At 43.4% G+C, this 24,572-nt stretch overlaps 1 protein-coding gene across 2 annotated transcripts in view; it reads left to right on the top strand.

The window, feature by feature from the left end:
• The first annotated feature begins 5,946 nt into the window (after positions 1-5,946).
• The window catches only part of ACSL3 (acyl-CoA synthetase long chain family member 3), a 50,607-nt gene continuing 31,981 nt past the window's right edge, over positions 5,947-24,572 (top strand). The window contains exons 1-2 of one of the 2 annotated variants that reach the window (XM_059479340.1): positions 5,947-6,015; positions 21,643-21,746. The gene's annotated coding sequence lies outside the window, so the exon portion shown is untranslated. Of the gene's footprint in view, positions 6,093-21,642; positions 21,747-24,572 lie in introns of both variants that reach the window. The other variant, XM_059479341.1, reaches the window with a different exon arrangement.

Below are 24,572 nucleotides of genomic sequence, written 5' to 3'. Positions count from 1 at the left end.
CTTGGCGTGTCTGCTGCTCCACTCCTGCATGTGCTGCAGTGTCTCCAGAGTGCTCTGCAGAAGGGTGATGGGCAAATGGCACTAAACAGAACAAAGCATTGCCCTGCAGGGGCCAAGCAGGAGACAGCCTGGCCCTGATCAGCTCAGCCTGCCAAATCAGACCCCCCTGCTACAGCCCTGGGTGTTTGAATTCCCTAGTTAAGCTTACTGAAACTGGAATGGCTTTTTCCTTTCCATATCTCTGCTAGAAGAAAGATGTTTCCTCCTTAATAAAACACACTGGAAGCCATTATTTTGACATTTTTATGGAAGCATTGCTGGCCTGCACTACAAAGGAAATCCAAGTTTGTTCAGTGAACTTAAGTTTTGCTGACTAAATTTCAGGTGACTGATTTTTTATCCCAAAGTGAAATCAGATGCAAGTATTAGGATGCAAGCAACCCCAAATTCAAAATCAGCTTTATGTATGAATCATAATGAAGTTTGAATAGTCATTCCCTGAGTGTACTGACTAACAGCACCTTAGAGTCTGTGAGTCACAAAACATTAACAGTTGGTTTTTGCACAACAGATCTGGAACTTATTGCAATATCTTTCTTTTTATAGTTTTAGCTTTTAGACACCCAGCTGTGAGGGGCAGTTCCACCATGAATGTGGTTTGCACAGAAGACAGGATAATTGGAGGATGTTCTCCCAGAACGTGGCTTGGGTACATTTGGGCACCCACCTAAGCCATGGCATTTCTCAGGCTGCCAAAGATGTGGTAGTTTACCTCAATTTTCTCAAATAACCCCAAACAACCTTTCTGCACAAGAACCCAAATTTCTGTTTTGGAAACCCTTGGCCACGTTTGTTTTCTGGTCGAAGCCTCAGACAGCAAAGTGGATTTATTTTATGAAAACATTGTACAGTAGTTGACTAAACAAAGCCCATTTAATAAAAGCAAACTATTGGAAGCCTTTGCAGCCTTCACCTGGTAGACCAGGAAAACACTCTTGGATTGTTTTGGCCACTCATTGTCATGTTACAGTTTATAATGTACCACCTCTATCTGTAACAGTACTTGTTATCCATGTTTATTTATTCAGCATTTCAGAAGAAAGCAGATCTGTCCTGAGAAGGGGCTTTTCTCCACCCTTCTCAAATTGTTTCAGGTGCGCACAGGGTAATCCAGACAAACCTGCTGAGTCTTACTAGTGTGGTCTAAAAAGCAAAAAGACTCTGTGCCAGTGCTGCTTGAATGAAGAAACACTCAAACCTGTGCTGCACCAAGCTGGGAGGGGTGGTGGGCTGGGCTGCAGCATGTCCTGCGCATCCATGGGGAAGCCCAGTCTGGGCAGCTGCTGGGGTACAGTGTGGAAGGCTCAGACATGGACTTAGGTCTGGGCTTGGATGTTTTTATGGTCTATTTGATGATTCAATTGTATTGTGAGATTCTTAGATACCACTGTCCTTGGAGCCTGTAGGGATGAATGTTTTTCTGCAGGTTTGAGACACCATTTGATGATTTGATCCCTCTTGGCTGCCTTTGACACTCAGCTCCACTGTAAGGTTTCACTGGCCTAGAAAATGACAGGCAGCTTTTGAGCAAGAAAGTTCAGGAGCAGAAATAAATTCTATTTTTAATCCTTCCCCTGATTTTCCGTGGGTGACACAGTTTCTCATGGCATGGCAGTTCCAGGGTGTGGCAGTGTTGCCGAGTATGCCTTGCAGCCTGTTTTACAGATTTAACCCATTTACATGCTTTCCCCTAATTAGAAATTTCAGGTTTGTGGGGTTATCCTACCATTAATACCTGAATGACACTCTGATTTATCACAGTGGGTTGGTAACAGAGCTGGAGGATGAGAAAATACAAGCCAGGAATTTAAAGAAGTACTTTAAGCATTAATAAAGCTGAGCCTGTGTCAAGTGGTGATAAATTTTCCACTATACCCTCAATCACCTTATTATTAATGTCATCAATCTCTCTCTGAAAAGTGGCTCTGGGCATGCCCATATGACCAAGTGTTCTACTAAATAATTAATCATTGGGGCACGCTGCCAGAGTTTGCTGCTTTCCAATTTAATCTTAGCAACTTACTCATTTGTTTCTTTATTTGGAAACAAAAAGCTTCACAGATAAAAATGAGTCAAATGTACTGATATGTACATGAGGACTATTTAGCATTGAAACCTCGTGTTGCTTGGTCTAGAAATGTTTTTCCATCTTTTAAAGCAACACCCCAAAATTTACAGCTGTGAGAATGATCACTTTAGGAACACAACAAGCTGATTTTGCTGCCAGAACCTGCATCCCAGTTGGCTCTACCTGCCCCTTCAGTAGTAGCTCAGCCTCTCTATGCTTAAAAGGGCATTCCAATGTCACACTAACAGGATATCTTTCAATATAAATTATTACAACAGCAGTTTGAGTCTTTAATTAAAAATGATCATGGATATGAATCCCTTTGTTGAACATGTTATTGTTTGTAACTAAAGCAAAATAAGTTCTAAGCAAACTGTAATCTTTCTAATGTACTTTGAAAATGTAACCTTTAGTTACAAATAATTTAATTTAGACTAACACTGTATTGAGTTGTAGCACTCAATTATTTAATGAATCATGAAGACAATTTTGTAATTTTAGTCATTCATTTTTCACAGTTTTGAAGGCATACACTGAAATATATTCTGTTGAGAGCATGAACTTTGCTCCCCTTCTTTAATGGTTTCTGTTATTTCACATAAGAACTCAGTTTGATTTTACTTTAAACGTAGGTACTGTCCTGTACTCCTAAATTTTGTGTGCCTTCAAGGATTTTTAGTTAAAAGCTCCCACATCTGTTATATCTGTGGCACTGTTGGGTTTTCCCCCTCAAGCTTCTTCCCAAGAGTAGGTGGGCAGCAGCCTGTTCATGAAAGATCAACGCCAACCTTCCACACACATTTACCCATTCACAGACTCTCCTCTTTCAGTGCCTCGTGGTTTTGTTTTCATTAATTCCTCCTGGGTATTAGCTAGAATTGGTCAACTATGACATTGGCTTGCTGGTCTCTTTCCTGATGAGTCAGTTGACTGTACTTCCCAATCAGCATTTTCAGAAGATCACTTGCAATCTTCCCTGCTATTTACCACTTGCTATTCATTCTCTGTTGTTGAACAAAACATATGGCAATGTTTTTTTCCCCTTGACTGCATGCCTGAAACTCTTTGAAAGGGAACGTGAGAATAGTTAATGAGCTTCTCCTTCTGGAAATCAAAAAGAACCAAGGCAAACAAGAGTTTGTGAATACATGAATGTGGTTAGGAACAGCCATGCATGTTTTCCCAGGTACTCCTTCCCTGCCTGAATGCTCTTGGGTGATAAAACTACTTCTTTCCTGCCTTTAATTGTGCTCTTGTGCCTTTTAAATGAAAATATAAATAAGCTACTATTCAGTTTCCCATCGTTATGCACAACTTGTGTAGGAAAGGCCACTGTCCCCCCCAGTCACTAGTGTAGTGCCTTGTGTAGGTTAGATTTCCAATTATAAACATGTTATTCCCTGATTTTATTGGTGACTCTTATGTGTACCATCTATCCCCACATTTTTTGGTTTCCCCATGGAATACTCAGCATGGGCTCATGCAAGAAAAGTGCCAAAGTAACACATGACACCAGTATCTTTCAAAGCCCTGCCCTGTAAAATCCACATTTAAGCAAAAGGTGTGGTAATATCACTGATATCATAAAAAGCTTTATTTCTACAGTATGTAAACATCAGGAATCTATGAAGAACCTTGTGAAAATACTGCATACATAAAAGAATCTTTACATTAGCATGCTGTTGTTTGTGTATATAGGTATAATTTCTTAAGCCTTAGGTGTTTGTAAAGTTGAAGTTGCTTTATCACTGTAGGCTGCAGTTATTGTTTCTCCTCTGATGCTGAGCTGAATCACGAGCCATCAACTCCTCATTTACCCTGTTAGGGATACAGCCAATAGCTGTGTCTATTTGGAATAAATATAGCCAGTTCCACAGTGAGTGTTTGGATTGCAAATGACTGAAAAGTTCAGGCAAACTTAAATTGATGCACCCTGTAATAAAGGTGAGGCTGAAGTACAAAGTTTACATCAAATCTGTATTTGAAGTTGAAGTTTATTTGAAAACTCCTTCTAATACAACTTGATAGTATTCAGATCTTGTAGTTTAATAAGGATAATATTTAATTTCAAGTTACAGATTCCAAGCATTTCTCAAAGTGAGGCTTTTGACAAGGTGTTTTATGGCTCAGTTGCTGGTGCTAACCCAGAAATAAATAATAGCAGAGGGTTCAACAGGAGATCTGATGCTGAGCAGATGAGCTCTGTGCTGTCCAGTGCTTTATCTCTCATCTTCCTTTACATCAACTCACTTTTGTAGTTTTATCCTGAACCTTCCTTGCCTTGGAAGAAATGTGAAAGATGGTGTAACACAAATCTAGGACTTTTCCCTGTGCTAATGTTCACAACGAATTTATTAACTTTACTCTGTCTCTACCAACATTAGTAAATCTTTTGGCAGACAATGCCTGAATTCCCTTCTGTTGCACAAATGTCTGCATTTTTCATCTTTGAAAACTGAGTTTCTTCTCCTTCCATGTCTTTTTCATTTTTTTCCAGTGAGTGTGCAACTGTTTTAAGTATGTCTCCACACTCCTGCCCATAATTCAGGTAGCAACCTTTTTGCTTAAGCAGCTCATGACCTTTATAGTTCAGGTAACTCCTGTGGATAATGTTTTCAAACAGTCAGCAGCCATCTCCTGTGTTCCAGTTCTAAACAGTTGGAAGTGTTTTTTCCAGTAACTGAGGTGACTGACTTAGTTGGTCTTTGGATTACAAGTATATATCCTGTTAATCTGCTTTTAGCAAGAGCAGACACATTCTCTGCCACCCGAGTAACTCCGCAGATGGCTGCAGATGCAAACAGCGTTTCTGTCTCTGTGTGAGGGGCAGCAGGAACAGGACCCAGCCGGGGCGGTGGCAGCTGCACAGCTCGCACCCGGCTCACAGTAACTCACTGCTGGTGCCTGTGGGTACAGCGGTGTCCCGGCTCATGCCTCGGCAATCCTGCTCTCCCCCTGCCACGTGCCGTGCCCTCACATCCCTGTGCTGCCGTGCCAGGGCCTGACCCGCCCCAGGCGAGCCAAACAAACCTCCCCTGGTGACAATGGTGGCTGTCACCGCCGCGGAGCCACCCCGGCACCGCAGGAACCAGAGCTGTCCCCTGGGCTTTGAAACCTTCTTCACATTCGTTGGGTTTGTTTCGCTTCTCTTTGGCAGCTGCTCGTTTGTTTTGTTTCAGTATTGTATTACACCGGTTAAACGAAAACCTCTAATTCTGAGCGAACATTTGCAGGGCCTGGATGAGTCAATATTGACAAAAGGTCCTCAGGAATTGTTAAGGGAGAGCCCTGCCTTGAGCAGCACCGACCAAAACCGTTCCAGGTGAGGCCAGTCTGGTCAGGGTGGATGTGCTGGATGTGCCATGACCGATCTCTCCCAGCAGAGATGCAGGCCAGGAGCCCTGCAGCAGCTGCCGCGGTGCCACGCTCCGGTAAAACCCTCAGGGCCGGCAAAGCCCGAACGGCGGCCTCAGGCCCCGCCGCGGCCCCGGCTCTTACAGCGACCCGCGCCGGGGGCTCCGGGGCACGCTCATGCCGCGGTCAGTCGCTCTGACCGGGACACGTGGCAGAAAGCATTCTTTACCGCGCCCCGGCCAGGGCGGTCAGCGGCGGGCCCGCGGCCATGAGGAGGCTCCGTGAGGGGGATACCGGTACCGGTACGGGCACGGGCCGCCCACCGCCGACCGCGGACGGACGCGCTCCTGCGCGGCTCCGCCCCTCGCCAGCCATTGGCCCCCGGTGCCGGCCCCGCCCCCCGGCGCGGTGACCTGTAGTAACCCCGTTCCGCGGAGCCCGGCCCCGCGCGCCACTCGGCGCGGGCCAACCAGGAGGCGCCGTGGCGCATACGGAATGAGCGCGCGCGGCGGCGGCGGGCGGCCCGGCCGCGGGTGAGCGCGGGCGCGCACTCGGAACGGGTGGTGCGAGGAGCGGGCGGTGCCGCCGCGGCGTCCCCGGGCCGGGGCCGGTGAGTGCGGGGCCGCGGGCCGGGGCGGGCTGCGGGGCCCTGCGCCGCCACGAGCGCTCCCGCCCGGCCGTGCGGGGCCCCGCCGGGCGTCCCGCCGCCTCCGCGGGGGCGAGTGCGGCGGCCATCCGGGCCGCGGGGGTGCTGAAGCCGCCCGGCGGGGGTGCCGCGGGCCCGGCTGCCGGCGGGGCCAGCGGCTGCGCACCGGCGTCGCCCCCGCGGGAGCGGCGCTCCGGATCATTAGCGAGATAATAGCCGGTAACACGCGCGGGTTTGCTCTCCGCTCTGCTTTGTGTTCGGCCTCCGGCGGCCGAGGCGGTGGCGGGAGGCAGGTGCCCGGTGCCGTGTGCCGTGTCCCCGCCGCGGGCTCCGGGACCCAACACGGCCCCGCGGTCCCGGCGTGCGGTCGGTGGGCGCGGGTGATGCGAGCGCGGCAGGGCCGCGGGAGGAGCGGGCCGGGATTGCGGTCCCGGTTTCCCGGGGTTGATGCGGGATTTAAAGCTGAGGTGCGTTCCCTTCCCGGACCTGCCCGGAAAGGATGGCACAGGAACACCTTTCACTCGTAGGGAGAGCAGCACGCCTTAAAATACTATTGCAGATAGTGCCATAAATAGCATGAAGTTCGGTGTTTAGGACTCATACAGAATCCCTAGGAAATGAGGAAACAGTAACCTCCAGGAAAATGAGGGCAGTAACAGAGTAAAAATATTTGTAAGATACTTTATGGTCACTACTTTTTTTTACCTTACTGAAGAAACAAGCCCTCCTCCCCCCCCCCCCCTCAACATTTAATTATGTACAGCAGCTGCTATGTAATCTTTTATTTATTGTAAAGTATTACTGCATTTTGTTTAGGAGTATCAGATTGTATAGTTTAGCACTTTTTTTTGGCCTGTGAAATGGGTTTGATAACACCAGACCTGAAATTCCTGTATTTGAGTAGCTTTAGTTTTAAAGTGTTGTTACCAGTACAGAATTAATGAAAAAGAGTAATACCAATGGTAAAAGATTTTGGTTTCTTAAAAAAGTCTGTTAAGGGTAAGGGCAGTCATTTTTACTCAGAATACAAAAATTTAGTTCACATGAAATTTGTTTTTTTTTTGTCTTGTTATTGTTTTAAGCATCATGTAAAGAAAAACATAAACTGAAACCAACAGCCTTAATGTGATTTCTGACTGGTTAAATTCTTCTCTTGATACAGTCTTTCTCCAGAGTGGATTGCCATCTCATTGTGCAAAAATTCACTGTGGCTTATGATTTTTACTTCCTGGGGCTAAAAAACCAGAAGCATGAAATAATAGATGTGTTATCAGGTCTTGACTGTGTCCTAAGAGGAAGATAATCATCTGGGTGCATTCATAAGACTTTGTGTTCATTACTATCTGCAGCACTTCTCATACTATTTGTTCTGTGTGCTTTGAAAAGTTAAGACATTTTTAAGCTTGGGAAGAGCTACCAAGAATGACCTGTAGATTTATACCTCAGGAATGGCTGAAACCATTCATTGTGACTTACAGACCTGTTTTTGTTTGTAGTTGTTCAGCATGTTTATTATTGTTGGTCCCTAGGAACGGGAGGTAGGTTCAGGTTTAACATTTGTTCAGTGTCGATGGCTGGCTGACAAACTTCAGTCAGTCTGAGATGAAAAATTTTGAAACTCATAATGAAGTCAGTCTGTGGTATGGATCTGGTCCCTCTTGGCTCACTGACTTAATTCCACAGTAGTCTCTTTCACCTGCAATAAGCTGGCACTCGGTTCTGAATGTTTGTGCTATCTTCAAATGTCCAATTCCACTCAAGTAAGGGTGCAGGTAGTAAATTCCTCAGTTTTATTCTTTATGTTTCACAGAGGTGGGATGTTTTGAGAGAGCTCTGGCTTACAGCTGTGGACCAGGGACTCTCCATGCCTGTGCACCTGAGTGCTGTGAGGCTTTGATAAAAGCACCATTAATGGCCTAAAAAGAGGTGTGAGGACTGTGGTGTGTGGAATCTGGTTCCACTTTTCAGAAATGTTTATTGGTGGTTCCCATCTTCCCTGCTCCATCTCTTTTGCTTGGGGAATCCTGAGTGTGTAAGAACACTGAGTAGGGCTTGTTGAGCTGACTGTGCTGGTGTGAGCAATTTCTCACTTCTGACACTTCTCAGAACCCAAGATGTGGTTTAGCCAGAAACCTCAGAAAATCAGAATAGTGTTTATTGTAAAACTGTTAATCTCTGAAGAACTAGCGGAGTTGTCTTCATGTTGGACTTAAAGCATGGTGTGCTTCTGCTGAACTGGTGAGCATTTAAGCCACTGTTTTCCCCAGCCCCCATTCAGTGCTGATTGTAGGGCTTTTATTCTTCCTTTCTGTAGACCAGTGAATGGTTTGAGCCATTGAGTCGTACTAAAGACCCAATTTTTTTGAATGGATTGTCAAGACTTCTGGAACAAACATAGCGCATGGCTCAGGACAAAATTCAAAAGAACTATGGATAAAGTGTTCTTGTTAAAGGAAATCCAGCTATGGATTAAATTTCCAGAAAGTACCAGGAAGAACTGAGTCCTGAATTGTTTAGCAGTCTACATTTTCTTTTAAAATACTTGTTCCAGTGGGAGAGTAACTAAACCTGTCCTGACAGCCAACTGCTACTTGCTGCCATGGTGGCAAATCCAAAAAATCATGCAGTCTGATGCAGTGTTACTGGACCTTAAAAACTAGGCTCAGGTGGCCTCAATTCCTCTGCAGGCCCTTTTCCCAGTCAATGGAGAATTCTAGGTGGTTCTGAAAAGCAATTCAGAGAATTTACATAAGACACTGAGTGGGGAGCTGCCTGAAAGCCAGCTAATAAGAAATAGGAGGCAGAAGGATTTATGTGGAATTTAGGCCATCTGAATATGGCCCTAAGAGGCGACTTAGTCCTACTAAGTAAGGTGCATTAACACTAAGAGGACTTGGCTTCAGTTTAGATCCGTTTCATCTGCTGCCGATTACTAAGCAAATTTACCATTTAAGCAGCTCCTCAGGGGTGGGTGGGGGCTTCTGGCTCTGTCCCTGCCAGGAGTGACCCCTGCACCAGCACAGCCTGATCTGGGGGAGCCCAGCTGAGAGGGCTCGGGGGTCATGGTGGGCAGTGAGCTGGGCACAGCCAGTGGGTCAAGTGAGACAATTATCCCATTCCATTTGGCACTTGTTAGACCCTGTCCAGAATACAGCATCCACTTGTGCTCCCCTCCCTGGGACGAGGGAAATGTCAATAAACTGCAGTGAGTTGAGGGGACAGCTGCCAAGATTGGCTGGAGTTGTGAGCTTTTGCTTTGTGAGGAGAGGTAGAGGAGCTGTGCCTATTGTTGAGCCTGGAGAAGAATAGGCCTGGGGGGCCTTTCCAGCACCTGTGTGAAGGTTTTCAAGAGAGTGAAGCCAAGTTCTTCATAGTGGTGCGTGGTGGGAAGATAAGAGACAGCAGGTGTGAGTTGAAGTCACAGAGGTCTGTGTCCATAAGGCATTTTGCACCCTGAGGTGTGTCAAGTGGTGGGACTTGGTAGCCCAGAGAGCTCCTGCAGACTCCTTCTGTGGAAGTTTTCAAAATCCAGCTGGGTAAAGCCCTGAGAAAGCAGGTGTGATTTCATAGCTGACTCTGCTTTGAGCTTGAGGTTGTAGCAGAGTCCCCCTGTTGTCCTTTTCCACCTGAATTATCCTATGGCTCTATCTACTTTCTGCCAACAGAGCAGTTGCAGTGGAAGGTTGTGAGCCAGCTTATTTAGGGTTGGCAGTGCAGGTTTACATGTCAGGCTTGGAGCAGTATAGCAAGCAGTCAAGCCAGTCCTAGGCAGCTCTCAAATGGCAGCACTTTATTTGCTTAATTATGCAGTTAGAGTTGGAAGAACCTGCTCTTCCTCCTGAGGGCCTGGTCTACATCAGGGCTTGCCATGGAATAAAGCCTGAGGGGCTCTCAGGATTCAGTAGTTTGGGATCTAATGGAAGAGTCTTTGAGTCTGTTGAAGGAAACCATGTGTACAAGGATAGATCTTAAACACACCTCCTGAACGACTGTTCTGAAATACCGGGGGGCAGGAATACAACTTTGAAGGAAACTCCGATCTTATTCCGTATTACCTTCTGAATCAATTAGAGAAAAGTTGTTCACAATTCAAAATGGTTTGAATCAACTCAGTTCAAAACTTGCAGGAGTCTTTTACTGATCCCTGGGAAGGAATCCTCACCCACGTGTCCTCTCATTCCATAAGTGAGCCTGCAGCTCATGGGAAGTCAAGGTGCTGACTTGAGGTGTCTGTAATCCCCAAGGAGGAGGTGGCAATTTGTCACCACCTGTGCATTGGGACAGTGTCTTTCCCTCAGTGTTCATAAGTCGTATTAATTACAAAAATGTGCTAGTTAATTACCATATCTGAAATGGGACAAGCTGCCTTCTCAGTCCAGTGAGTTTCCTGAAAAGGCAAGGAAGATGATTATTGGAGTTTCTTATGGATTTTCACTGTTGATGTTGAAAACAGCAAGAACAAACTGCAAATCTCCCATTGCCCTATAAAACTGGAAATCTAGTGCTTTGGGTTTTAGAGCTATGTAAAATATCCTTACCTTGAATGCTTGTATCTATTTGATGAAACCAGTATGAGACCTGGAAGGGGAAAATAGTGAAGATTAGAAGTGACTTACAGAAGCTGAAGCATCAGCGTGGCACTAGTGCAGTACTGCCACTTTCATTCCCATCTATTTGCTGTGTGACATTCCTGTGTGTAGTATGTTCTCTCCTGAAATAACTTCATAAGGATACTGAAAACTGTGTAAAAATGCTTTTTGTGCATCTTTAGAGGCAAGACTTCTGCCTTTGCCTTACTGCTCTCCAGGACAGGGTATGGAACATCCCTCATGTTGTTCAGGATGGCTGCTCAGACATGTGGGAAGGCTTGGCCATCCTCAGGAAGGTTTTCCATGGGTGCTGTGCTGCTTGAACAGTTAGAGCAGTGCCATACATCAATGTGCATGCTGATGTAAATTCTGTTAATCAGACATACAGCAAAATTTCTGCCAACCAAAGTTAAGACAGTATGAGAAGACAGTCTGTGAAACTGAGTGTGGACTGCAGTTGTTTCACCAAACCATTATTAAAATCAATGTTTATGAGCTCATTCTGTGAGAACCCATGAAAAACTGGAAAGTGGAGCACCTGTGGTTAACTCCGAATTCAGATGAGTTGATAATTTGTGTTTGGTAAAGAAGTATCTGTAGTTGGCTTTGAGTGTATGGGTATGGAGAAAGGCAGAAGGGAATAGAAGCAGCAGGAGGTGATGGCTTGCAGGAGGATTTAAATGGGTATGTAGAGAAACATCTGCTTTTCTCTGTCTGCAGGTTCTGTGAGGATTTTTGTTGGTGAGTGCTGAAGAGAGGTAAAGGCAGCAGGCACCCAGGGGAGACAGCTGTCCCAGGAGTGCTCAGGCAGGAGCTTGGTGATCTTTGTGGCAAGCTGGGTTTGGTCTGTCCCATTGTAAGTCCACAAATGACTTGTACAGCCCTGGTAACAGAACTTTCCAGGCATTTACAGCTGCAGTTTAATTGTCCTGATGAAGTATTGCTGCACTGCATTGTTCTAGAGAAACTGTGAATAGAGAAATGCTTTTCCTAATGGATAACTTTGAGATGCATAGAAAATATTTTCCAATTCTGCAGTGCTGAAAACTGGGTAGATTTCATTTTTTCACCTTTCTTGAGGGTGCTTGTGGAGATTGTTACCTGCTTTTCTTACAATCTGCACAAAAGGCTTAATGTGGTAACATCCAGTACTTTCAAGAGCAAGGTACAAATCCACTTCCCAGCAGGGCTGTGTGCTCATGTGTGAATGTCCAGGTCACCAAGGCAAGGCTGTTAGTGGATGTTGGAAGTGGGGGTGAGGGTTTTTGATCAGGAAAGCTAGGTAAAGCAGACACTCAAAAAAATTAAATCTTTAATTTGCTAATAAAATCAGTTATAGTTAAGAAAAAAATAGTCCTCTGCCCAAATCCTGTGTTACACAGTCACAAATGCAGTTGTGGCCAGGTCAGCTTGTGAAAGGACTGACACATCTGCTACCCTGACTTGTTTTTTTGTGTATCTATAGATGTGTATACATCTAAGATAACAGATTCTAAGAGTACAGTGGTTGAAACTGCATGTATTTTAATTACATCATTAGCTTAATATTTCATGATTCTTTGGTTTTTTTTTTTAACAGCAAGATTTATTTCTCTTGTTTGAAATGCTAGCAGCTCATGAAACATTTGAAATATTTATATTCTACTTCTAGAAATATTTAATAGTCTATTCTGGACTTCCACCTTGTCAGATTGTATTAATGTAATGCTGACATCTGTATAAGACAGACAAAATAATTTTTCCTGAGAATATTCACAAAATTCTTACAAATGGTGTTGCTACCATTTGTGGTGGTGGTACCTTTCTTTTTTAAAAAGGTCAATGCTCTTGAAACTTAGCAGTGAAGGCTCTGCCCAGCCACGTACCTCAATTTTGGTCATGTTTACATAATCAGAGTCTAAGGGTGTGTTTGATTTCCCTGAAGAGAAAAACAGGAATCTCTTCTACCCAAACCTCCCTCTACCTACGCAGTATTTGTGTACTGATCCTGAGCCACTGACTTGAGTGATCTCCTGGGAGGATGAGGAGTTCCTTCCTCACCTTCATCCCAGTCTGAACATATCTGTGGGCACTGGATATTGTCCTCTGATTGTCACCACCTGTGTTTGTATGTTTTGTTTTTAAGGGTGGCACATAAGAGCTTGGAGCTGAGAAGCACACTTGTGTAATGCTGCTTCTCAGAGAATAAAATGGCTTCTAATTTAATGAGACCTTGTTCCCTGCTTGCTTTGAGTTATGCAATTGTGGAGCATGTTCATGACTGATCCTGCCTTGCTTTGCTTACAAAAGGAAGAGTGATAAAAAGAGAGAAAAGGATATTTGTTCCAGTGTGATGGAGAGAGGTTGTCCTGATACTCTGTTATTTCTAAAGCTAGAAAATAGAATGATGACTCAAATAAGCAGGGTAGACTTCTTTATGCCATGGTTAAATAAATTATAGTGCTGGATTTTGAACAAGAGTAATTTTTCTCCAAGCAGTATAGATATAAAATCTAGATCAAGTAGCTCTTTAGGAAAACACTGAATTTGAGTATTTTCTTTTTCCTTGGCTGTTTCTTTATTTTGTAGTACCATATTCCCCACTGTCCCTGGAACTTTAGAGCAGCCAAAAGAAATAAAACCACACAAAGCAGTTTGCAGAGAATCAGCCTACTTGTCTTTCTGTAGCTCAGCCTTTTGTGACTTGCCATCAGTCACCACACAACTTGTTGAATGCAAAATGTGCTGTCTGACCATAATTAGATGAAGTGAGGCTGAAGCATTAACAGCCAAAATCATCTTTGGTAGTTTTCCCCAGATTTCATCAAGTGCTTGATTGGTCAATGGTTTGCTCATGGTTTCCAGGCTTTCCAGTTCTTTTTAGCAATTTGGTGTTTATGGGGCTATGCTTGTATCCATAGGAAATATTTACTGAAGTCCCATTTCTACTGATTGTGTGTGCAGCATTTTTGGTGCCTTATAAATTGGTTTGGTTTAGTTGGAGTTTTTTGAAATCTGAAGTTAAATAAGTGAAGTTATTTTTTAGCATTAGGTCCTAAATAATACTAGGAGGGAGGCAGTTTCTGGTCATTGCAGGACAATAGTTGCATTTGGACATATACTCCAAATCTTAAGCAAAGTATTTCTGTTAAACCAGTTTAAGAGTCAGGCTTAATAATCTGTAAACCTGGGTGTTTAGGATGTGGAGTTTCACAGACACCACTGTGAGCAATCTAAGAAGCAGATAACTCTGCTTTTGAGAATAGGTTTTTAACCTGTGGCAGAAGTAAAGTTACCAAAAGTGAAAATTACATATTCCCAGAACTTGGAGCAAATTTCATTTCTCTCTTTGTGTTTGTGCTCAGGAAAAGCTCCACTGGTTATTTTTTGCATTTATATTGCTGCTGGAGTGAAGCACTACTTTTGAGATGTTTTGGTTAGTCCTTACAAGAGATTCAGTCCACAAACTCTGAAACTCCCAATGAATCCTGTGTGAGTATTGGCTTGAGACAAGACCTGCTAGGGCTGTGGTTTTTATAAATTGCATTTCTTTTGTTTTTCTGCTGTGTGGATTGAGGGGCATTTCTTCATTGTACCAAGACTGAATGTTGGATTACACAATCTGAACCATGCACGTGGGTTGGGAGCAGCAGTGTTTCCTTAATAAAGTGGTGATCCTTCCTGAAGGACTTGTGACTTCCATTGCAGGCCAGAGGAGAGGGGTTGCTCCTGTTCTGGGGTTTGGAGCACTACAGTAGAGAGCATGGGATGTGAGAAAAGTAGATATTCGTGTGGGATCCACTTAATTCCATTTATTTTGACAGTAAATCTGTAGATGACTAGACACGATGTTTAAAAAGAAATAACAAACCAAACCAAATCTAGCAAAACTCCAAATAATTGAAACCTGAGAATGTATTTATCCTTCAAAAGAGAAAGTGTATTAAAAATGTCACCAGCTAATGTCATTTAGCCTTTCAAATTAAATGGTGAAACATCCCACTTTATCACTTTGATAACTTAGATCATGCTGCGGATGTCCTTGTTGCTTTGAAATGTATTGTAAAATTCTCTTATATGTATTGTTCATCTGATATTTTTCTCGTGAGAAATTTGCCTAAAGACTTGGAATTTTCACACTTTTTCCTGTGAAGTCTATATCTTCTATTTTGTTCTCTCAGATTTCTTTTGTTACCTGAGTATTCATCTGCTGCTTGTTTTTCAGGAGCTTCTGGTGTAAGGTTATCAAGTCCCCCAAGATTTGCGCCGAGCTGTGCAGTTGTTTTGATGTTAATTAGTAGCTATGGGTAGGCAGTTCTGGTGAAGCAATTGCATTGTGAAACCTGTAGAGACTTGTAGGCTTGGCTGATGTTGTGTTTGGAGGGAAGGGGAGCACAATCCAAGCTGAGAGGGCTGTCGGGACAGGGGCACAGGAGTGGAGTCAGCAGGACTGAGCAGTGGCTGGGCAAAGGGGGTTCTGCAGGGGTTCATGGGCACCCACCCATGAGCACCCACTGAAATCAGAGCCTGACCCCAGTGCAGAGAAGGGCTGGGCATGTGGGCTGATGGGCAAGGAGTGCTGAGAGAGGTAACCAGTGAACAGGGGCTTGAGTACTAGTTATGTGTATTTGTAACACTGATGGCCTTGGTAAAAGGTGTAACTAGTGTCAAGTTCTGCTGACTTTGTGGGGTTACACCTGGATCCCTCCTTTGTGCAAACTAGAATAAAGAAATCAAATATCTCATCTTGGTGTGTGTGAGTTGACCTTGCACACCAGCGAATGAGCCAGCATCAGGGTCAACACTTATCCCTGACAAAATCCCATCCCAAATAGAGAAGAAATGTTAAAGGAAGAAGGCAAAGACCACGTAAATATACAGGCTTACCAGATTTCAGACCTGGCCAAAATGAACTGAAAAATGAATATAGGGTAATGGGTTATAATTTTTACTGTGGCACTACATGAACTCAAATTTATCTAAAAGTAAGAACAATTTTCTGCATGTATAGCTTCTGCTGGAGAAAAAAATCCCAAAGCACCTTTACAGTTAAAAATATGTGGGATTGTTTTGTTAAATTTTTTTGGTTCTGATCTAATGAATACATGACTAGGATACAGTACAAATCACATTGAATGTATGGCAGTAGACCATCTATTTTTGTTCTATTTGCTAAGAAGCAAACAAGCCAGAGCTGTTCATGCCTTAGCATTTCAGATTTCCCAGAAACTGGAGAGCTGATCTTAGGCTGTGTTTTGTAGTAGAAAACAGCACATGAAGGCATTCTGGTGAGTCCCTTGGATCGGGATGGAGAGCAGAGTCTGCCTCCCAGTGGAAGCACTTAGGGCAATTGACTTAAACGAGCCGGAAAATGACTGTAGGAATTTGGAGTGATAAGCTGGCAGTGATAACTCAGCTGTTCCACCACTCAATCAGTAGGCAAAGGTTACTGCTGAGGCTTCTGGCTTATTTTTATGCAGACTTTTTCATACTGTATGTGCCGTGGTGCTTATGTACTCTTCCACGTTTAATTTGTGTCTGTGGTTTGAAAATCCAGCAGGATGCTGGGGAAATTGGTGGTTTCATCTCTCTCTAGCAGTGAATTGGCAGAGACTAAAGTTCCTCTGAGGCCTTCTCCACTAGTAAGGTACTTTACCCATTAGTTTCTTCTTTTCTCTGTTACAAACATGAAAACATTTAATTTAGTTTGACACTAAATGCATTTCTTAAATGCTCTAATAATTGCTTGTGAAAAGGAATGGAAGCAGTGTATTGACAGTGTCTGGCAAAGTGCCTGAAACGATTTAAGACACTTGTTTGCCATGAAGTGTCATGTATGTAGTGGGAGGGGAAGGAGATGAAAGATGGAGCAGCACTGGATTGTGTTCTGGCATACAAGATTTTAAAGAAGTGGGTTTAGCACAATTGTTTTTGGGAAGCGCTTTCAGGTTTGCTGACAAAGTTGTCACATTAGACCTGTGTTTTATTGTTTTTATTAATAAAGATGTGTTTGTCAATCCACTAAATATCTAACCTGTCTTGGATAAATTAAAAAAAACCCTTATTTAAGGAAAATAAGTTTTAAAATGTTTTAAATAGAAAAAATCTAAGATGCAGTGTTACAACGAGGCTTGCATTTTTAGTTGATTTTATTGGAAGGGTGTTCACCTTACAAGGCAAGGTAGCTTTAGGAGTGTTTAATTATTGTTCCTGCAGCTTGTTAGTGTTGAACTCACTTTGATTTAGTTTTATTTTTCACCTGGAACAAAGGTTTAAACTCAATCTTGTAGCCTGTGCAGTCAGGCTGTGCATTGGAATCCTGTAGCTTTTTTGTGGGGGAAATAAATCTGTTTGTCTGTTTTGTTTGTCTGCTTTGTGATGTCACTTTAGCTTTCAGTTTCTTATAGATGTCACTCTGTTTTGTTAGGAAGGAGAAATGTACAAACCTTGCTGTCCTGCAGTGTGCTGTGATATTGCAGACAGTAGGGGTTGGGTGTACCTAAAAGAGGTTGATATCAAATTGAAGTTTTTAATACCCACTTACCATTACCTTTTTAGAATAACTGGATATGCTAAGGCTCTATTTTAGAGAAAGAACAGTTCTGTGCCCTGAAGAAGTTCCTTCTGTCTAGTTTAGTTCTGTGTTTCTGCATTTGGCTCCCTGTTGTCTGCCAACACTAGGTGTGATTTTTTTTTTCCTACTTGACGTAAATTAATCTACAAGAGGAAAAGGAATATTTTCTAGATAATAAAACTTCCTCCTTTGTATCAAAATTTAGTTAATACTGTAGAGAGTGTCTCTCTAGGGTAGATGGACTTCTTTGGTTCATGTAATTCCTACCTTTGTAGTATCTTGGTGTTTAACAAGGACGCAATAATTTATTAATCCTAATAACATGCCTTTTGGCTGCTTCCTAAGGAAATTGGAGTATAATTTTACAAACATAGCATTGACATGTGAAGGACATAAATTAAACCCCTTTGTGTTTATAGGATGTGTATGAGCCCATACCCAAAGTTTAAAGGTATTTAAGCCTGTAGCATTTGAAACCCCCCAAGGCTGAGCTCCTGTAGAAGTAAGCAGTGAGATTATGAGCAGGAGAGCAGCAGGTTAATCCCCAGAGCAGAGTGCTGTGACACCCGTGTCACAGGGTGTCCATCCTGCTGTCCCTGTGCTGAGCCTGCTTCATCCACAGCCCAGTGGGATTTCATCTGCAGCTCCCCTGCCAGGCTCCTGCCTTCCCTCTGCTCCTCGGGTTTTGCCTTGTCAGTAACTCCTGTCAGGTCATGGTTACTCAGTTTGCCGTAGCAGAAGAAAACATCTTTTGTAGTGCTAATTTTCTGTTGATTTAGGTGATTGCAGTGACTCAGGGTAGGCTCCAAACGAAGTTGATATAAAGGAAAATCCACAAGATCCACCGTTCCACCGTGAGAAGGAGAGGGCTTAAACTGGATCAACAAGCTAATCTGACTCACTCCTAGCCACACAGGCACCGGTGTGTTGATACAGTGGAGGGCAAGAGTGGAATTACCTTTTGGAGATGAGCAGTCTGTTTTTATTAGCAGCCCAGCGTTAAATCTGCCTGAGCCACTCTGAAATCACAGCCTGGGGCTGTGCAGTTCATGCACACCCTTTGCTGCCCCAGCAGTGTGTCAAACTCCTACCTGGGAGCTGGTTTGTTGCAGGTCATGGTGCCTGTTCCCTGCTGCTCTGTGTGCCCCTGTCTTGTTGTTATCTGATTTCTAGATTCCCATACTGTTGCAATCATATATCATTGAGAAGGTACAGGACTTTAGAAATTTCTTGGGGGCAGTTCTTCACAGCACAGACTTCTTCTGCTTGTTGCTGCTTCTTAGTCAGGGCTCCTTCCAGGCTCTCCCTGACTGGCCAAGCCCACCCCCTTTTATCGCAGTTATCTTCACTAGCCACAGCTGCAGCCCATCAAAAACAACCAGGGCTTATCAGGGCAAGGCCTATATACAGATATTAAAATACAATACAGATCTTTTACTAGGACTTGTACTATACCCCTGTGCTGTTCAGAGCCACGCTCCTGCAGAGCAGTGCCTGAGGTTCCCTCAGGACTGGAGCTGGGTTGTAGATGTGCTTATGCTGAAGCCTTGAGTGGGTTGAGCTGTGGAAGCAGGATTGGGAGTGCTGTGCTGGCTCTGGCCATCTGCCAGCCCTGTGCTCCCTGGCAGAGCGAGGGGAAGCATTTAAAGAGCCTTAGGGTTCACCCAGCCTTGTGCTGGCAGTGGGTCACAGCTGGAGGCTGCAGACGATCTGAGCAAGGTAGCTCAGAATTGCCCTACCTGTACTTTCAGAGAGTGTTCTTCAGTCAATATCCTAAGGATCTGTTTTCTTTTGAGGACAGAGACATAATCAGTAGCAATTTTAGTGTCCCACCATCCCTCTTTCTGTGTGAGACCACAGCAGTTCACAGAATGTGGAGCAGCAGGGAGGGGAGAGTCCAGGGACAGACAGGTTGTCTCCTGTCCAGGACTGGGAGTGAGACATCAGGGACTGCAGTTGATGTGGGAATTACTTTCATTCTTGTGTGCTTGAAAGAGTTTCAGGAGAACCTCTGGCTGAGTGTGCGCCTGTGTTACAGCCATGCAGTCCTCTTGTAGCTCTCTCTGTAGCAGAGGCTGTTCCATGCCTGTGTGGTCATGTGGAGCTGCTGAGGAAGGTCCTGCTGGGTTTGTTCCCAGTGGGTGGGGGTTCCTGGGGGTCAGTGTTGAGCTGTGCTGTTCCTCCCTGTTGAAAGCAGATGTCCTTTGGGACAGAGCCACGGACCTGTTCCCAGCCTGACTGCAGAGAGGCACTCCTGTTTGTAACAGCGTCCAGGTCTGCCTGGAGGAGGGTTCTGGGGATGTTTGGCAGGCTCATGGAAGGTCTCCCTTGTGCTAGAAGAGATGCTGAGACCCAGCAGCAGCCTGGAAAAGGGAGACTGGGAGGGGTCAGAGGCTGGAAAATCAGCAAGCAGGGGACAAGGACAGCGTGTGCACTGGTGTGGGAACCACAGGGCCTGGGAGAGAGGGGCCTGCCAGGACGGCCTGGAGAGCAGCACAGCCCCCACAGGCAGGGCCAGGGGGGCAGCACAGCCCCCACAGGCAGGGCCAGGGGGGCAGCACAGCCCCCACAGGCAGGGCCAGGGGGGCAGCACAGCCCCCACAGGCAGGGCCAGGGGGGCAGCACAGCCCCCACAGGCAGGGCCAGGGGGGCAGCACAGCCCCCACAGGCAGGGCCAGGGGGGCAGCACAGCCCCCACAGGCAGGGCCAGGGGGGCAGAGCCCAGGGAGTGCAGGAGGTGGTGGGAGGAGAGGCCTGTGGGAAGCAGTGAAGGGTGGCTGGGGAGGTGAGATGTGTCCTTGTGCCCATGATGTTGTTGCTTCCAATTTGGGAGGATGTACTGAGGACCAGTTCCTCTCCAGGGACCCAAAGCATCCATTTCCAGCATTCAGTAGGGCTTGCTGGGATTTCTATCCTTTGTTTCAAGAAATATGTGAAAACACTTTTGCTGTACCTATGAAGAGCATCTGTTTTCAAATAGAGCTGTCCCTTAAACCCATCTTGCCAAGGAGACCTTCCCCTTAGGTAGGTGCATGTTTGGGCTTCTCCTCTGCCCTGTTCATTGCCTTGGGCCCTCCTTGCTCCACAGTCCAGTGAGTTGCCTTGTGAAGCATTGGCTGTTGTGTCTGTGCACATTTGGTTTGCCTTATGTTTATATAGATGACTACATGAGTATTTTTAAATCAGTGATGGGGATTTCTTTCTTTTTGGTCTCTTCTTTTTTGTAAAAGAAAGACTTACTTGCTGAGTGCTGGCAAATACTGACAGCTCTTGAGTGAATTCCAGATGTAGTAAAAGCCTGCCTCTTCAGGGTTGTTAATGTTACTTTTTGAGTCCAGATGTAAACTAATATAGGCTATTTTTTGGTACAGTTTAAAGTATGAAGGGCTTTGTTATATTGTCTTGAGAACTCCTATTTTTCTATTCTGTAATGAAGAGATTGGGCAGTACATGAAGATACTCTATTTTGTCTGTTAAAGTCTAACCCAGTGTATAACATTTTTATCCTTACAGTGAATGTTAATAAATCAGGGGGATTTTTTTTGCAAGATCCACCGATAAGAGAAATTTAATATTTATTTCTACAACTATAAATTGTTGACCAAAATGGTGTCTTTTTGCAAGAGTATCTTGGAGTCTCTGGGTTGGAGTTTGGTTATTATGCGTGAAGTCATGGAAGTCAAAAACCAGGGCAGTGAGCGCCCTGGGTGCTCACCTCAAACAGCAAATAGTTAATCCACTGACACTGGAAAAGATTATCTTTAAGAACTGTGTAAATAGTAATGTTTGCATAAAGGTAATAAGTACAAAATGTTTACATTGGCCTATTTTAAATGTGATTGGCTGGCACAGGTTTTCAAGACTTCTTTCTGCAAAGCACAATAAATAAAACTTTAATGTATAGTAGAGCAAAATCAATAAATATAATGATTACTATTTTATTAAGTCCTTTTGTAAAATGTTCAAGAATATTTTATTGCTCAGGCTGAAGTGCATTCTCTGTGTGGGTGGATACACAATGATAGGTCTGTCTTTTTCCTGTCCCACATGGTAGAATGTACAGAATGGTTCATTGTACACTGAAAGGCACTGGGGAGTGAGAATTTCTCAGGGAGACAAGCACCATGAGCTCCTGAGTTCAGCCAGAGCTGCTGCAGCCACCTTGGTTGTACAGGACTTAGGTCTGAGCAGTGCCTGTGCTCTGGGTCACATCTGGCTTTGTAATAACTTGCATGCAATGGGCCTGGGCTCTCTGAGGTGATACAGTGCAGTATCAGATAAGAAAAAGGTTTTATTTTTTATAAAATAGGAGTGAAAAAATGGAGGATGTGTTTTATAATTGCTGTATTTAATGGGAATTTTCCATTTTTAGATTTCATGCAGTTGCCTGTGACAGCTCCTGTTGAGTAAACTGAGACTGGAACATCTTGTATCAGCCCTTGAACCTGTATCTGCCACGATGAGAAGTTGCATAAGGTTCCTTTTTTTCTTGTTAATTCATGCTTTTATTGTCATGTAATTGCTATAAGCAGATCAATTAGTAAACACATTCCTTGAAGGATTTTTTCTTTGTCATCTAACAAAAGTTTTCTTCTGAAACTAAAGGGTATAACAGTATTAGTATAAGTAGTATATCAGGCCAAATCACTGATTATGCATTAAGAAGGATCAGTCCTGAAAAGTGCTGGTTTATTTCTCCAGACTCATGAATGAGTGTGCTGGTTGCTGCTTCTTTTTGCTGTTGAAAAAGTGTGTCAGACTTAATTTATGGTCTTGCTCTTTCCCATTTGGTGACTACCAGACTAAACATGAATGACATGTTACTGAATAGCTCTTATGCATATCCAGAACCCTTTGCTTGAGCAGATTTTCTATAAACTGTATTCTTGTATAAATTCGCAGCCCTTTCATCCAGGATTTCACTTCCCAACCTTTCCTGCATTACTAGTCAGGGTCTGAGCACTGAATCCTCAAAAACCCCAGCAGGATTATGTGAAACCAGGATGGACTCATGTTCTGTAAGAACCTGAGTGTCTACTGCTAATCTGCAGACCAAACCACTGAGTTAGAATATTACCACATGTCATGTGTTTTTATTTGTCAGTGATTAAGCTACCTAAGAACAAAATTTCAGTGCTGAAAATGCAGTGAACTTTCTCACTGTGCCATAGTCTCACACTTGCAAAAACTGCTTAGGATCATGTCCTCTGCTTTCTGTTCCCTGCCCCAAAATGATGGGTTTGCTTTTACTCTTTTTATAGTCAGAAGCAGTCATCAACTTCCAAAATTGAAAAGTACAACATATTGTTAAAACCATGTATAGTATTTCACTAAACATTTCAAAGTTTTGGTTTTGTTGGGTACTACATTTTTTAAAGACAGAATATTAAACAGCAAACATTGCTTCCCTTTTAGGACTTCCCGGTTTGATATAACCTTGAAAATTTCACTGAAACTTCCAATTTTTAGATTAGTTCTGCAGGTTGATTTTTAATACTGTATTTTCATTTTGAGTTTTTAAAATAGCATAGAATAAAATAGCATTTTGAAATAATAGTTGTTACAGAGAAGAATGCATGAGCAAGCATTGTATCTTAATGTAAAGTGTTGTTCTTTTACATTGGCATTAAAAGTGGTTTTCTTAATGGAGGTTAAATGACCTTTTGTAAAAGGAAAATAAAAACCAAGACAAAATGTACTGTCATGTTCAGCTGCATTGGTTTTGCTTGCTGTAAAACATAATTGCCTTACATCTAGCACTCCAGCCTCAAGTCAGGGTACAGTTTTGCTTCTACACTCTCATCAAAATGATTTTTTAATTGAATGTTTAGTGATCCACTTAGCTGACTTTGATGTTGTCTTGGGAATGGCAGTTATAAATCTGTGGGGCACAAAGGCAGTTTAAACTGCATCTCCTTTGCTTACCTGGTATTTTCCTCTTCAACAACATAGCAAACAAATCAACAAAATGATGAGTTAAAATGCAGCTTCTGTTCCTCAGTTACACAGGGAAAGAGGGGGAGCCTTTATATTGCCACCCAGGAACTTGGTGTCATGGCTCAGCTCTCCTTAGAACCATCACCCTACGAAGGCCCTGGAGCCTATTCTGCTAATGAAACTGCTGGAATATATTTTTCTTTCTTGTTCCAAAAGGCATTGTACTTTTCCAATGTCCAATTGCAATGGTAATTACAATTAGTTACAAGCATAGATGCTCTGTAAGTATCACAGTCTTCAATCCATTGCCAAATTCTTAAGACATTGGCACTTGACTCTCTCTCTTGCTGAAGTTTGCTATCTCATAGTGATAAGATTTTTGAAGGATAAAAATGGACTCTTACTCGGCCTGTAAGACAAGAAACTTCATTTGCAAAAGGTAATTTTGAATCTCAAAAATATTACATTTTTAGTGAAAAAAATTGTCTTAATTTTTAAAATAAACTGTTTTCAATAGATGACTGGTAATAGGCTCACTTTTGTGAAGGAATAACTGAAATAATTAGCAATTTAAGAGAGGTACATCAGAGCAGAGTTCTAGAACAGGATGCTTGCTTTTCTGAGCAAGACTGTCACTTTAGTCTGTTCTGTTGGAGTGTTCCTTAGACCCTTCCTTGCAATGCAGCCTTAAATAGTGAGCAAAGCACAATTTATGTTTGCAATTCAAAGCAGAGATTTGCAGGTTTGGGCGTTATTATGCAAGGGTGAGCCAGAAGAGGAACTTGACATGGCACCTTGGCATGGTTATCATGGAAATAGTGGAAAAGGTTCCTCTCTCCTTCTGAGGAAAGAATAAAGCTGTTGAGATAACTAACTGCAAAATGAAATGGGAGGCTGCTGTTCTGGAAGGGTTCAGTGCCTCTCTAACCAAGGAAAGTTATGAAACCTAGAGAAAATATTATTTGAACAGCTTTGACTGTGTGTTAAAATTCTTTGAAATACAGTTTGCCTAAAGTTATTAAATGAGTTGCTTTAATTTTCATATGTAGCAGTGTTTGGTTAAATTCTGTTTCTACTTTTTAGGCAGAGAGTAGTTCTCCAGCTTTATAAGGAGAAAAAAGATGTTCATCTCCTGAACTGTGCCAGGCAAAATAATAGTACAACATAAAAAATTTTTAAAGATTACTAAACTCTTGTTGTGTGAACTCTGGATTTGGCTTTTAAACATCTCGTTCTGTGTTGCTATCAACAACAGTATAATTTTTCTGGCCTGCAGTAGCTGATTGGCTGGATCATGATTATTTTCATTACGTATCCTTCAGTGGCACCCTAAGAACATAAGTCTCTTCAAGTGATTACTGAATT

Source organism: Ammospiza nelsoni, chromosome 10 (assembly GCF_027579445.1).
Source record: "Ammospiza nelsoni isolate bAmmNel1 chromosome 10, bAmmNel1.pri, whole genome shotgun sequence".
Taxonomy (NCBI): Eukaryota; Metazoa; Chordata; class Aves; order Passeriformes; family Passerellidae; genus Ammospiza; species Ammospiza nelsoni.
This window is presented reverse-complemented; position numbering and strand designations above follow the sequence as displayed.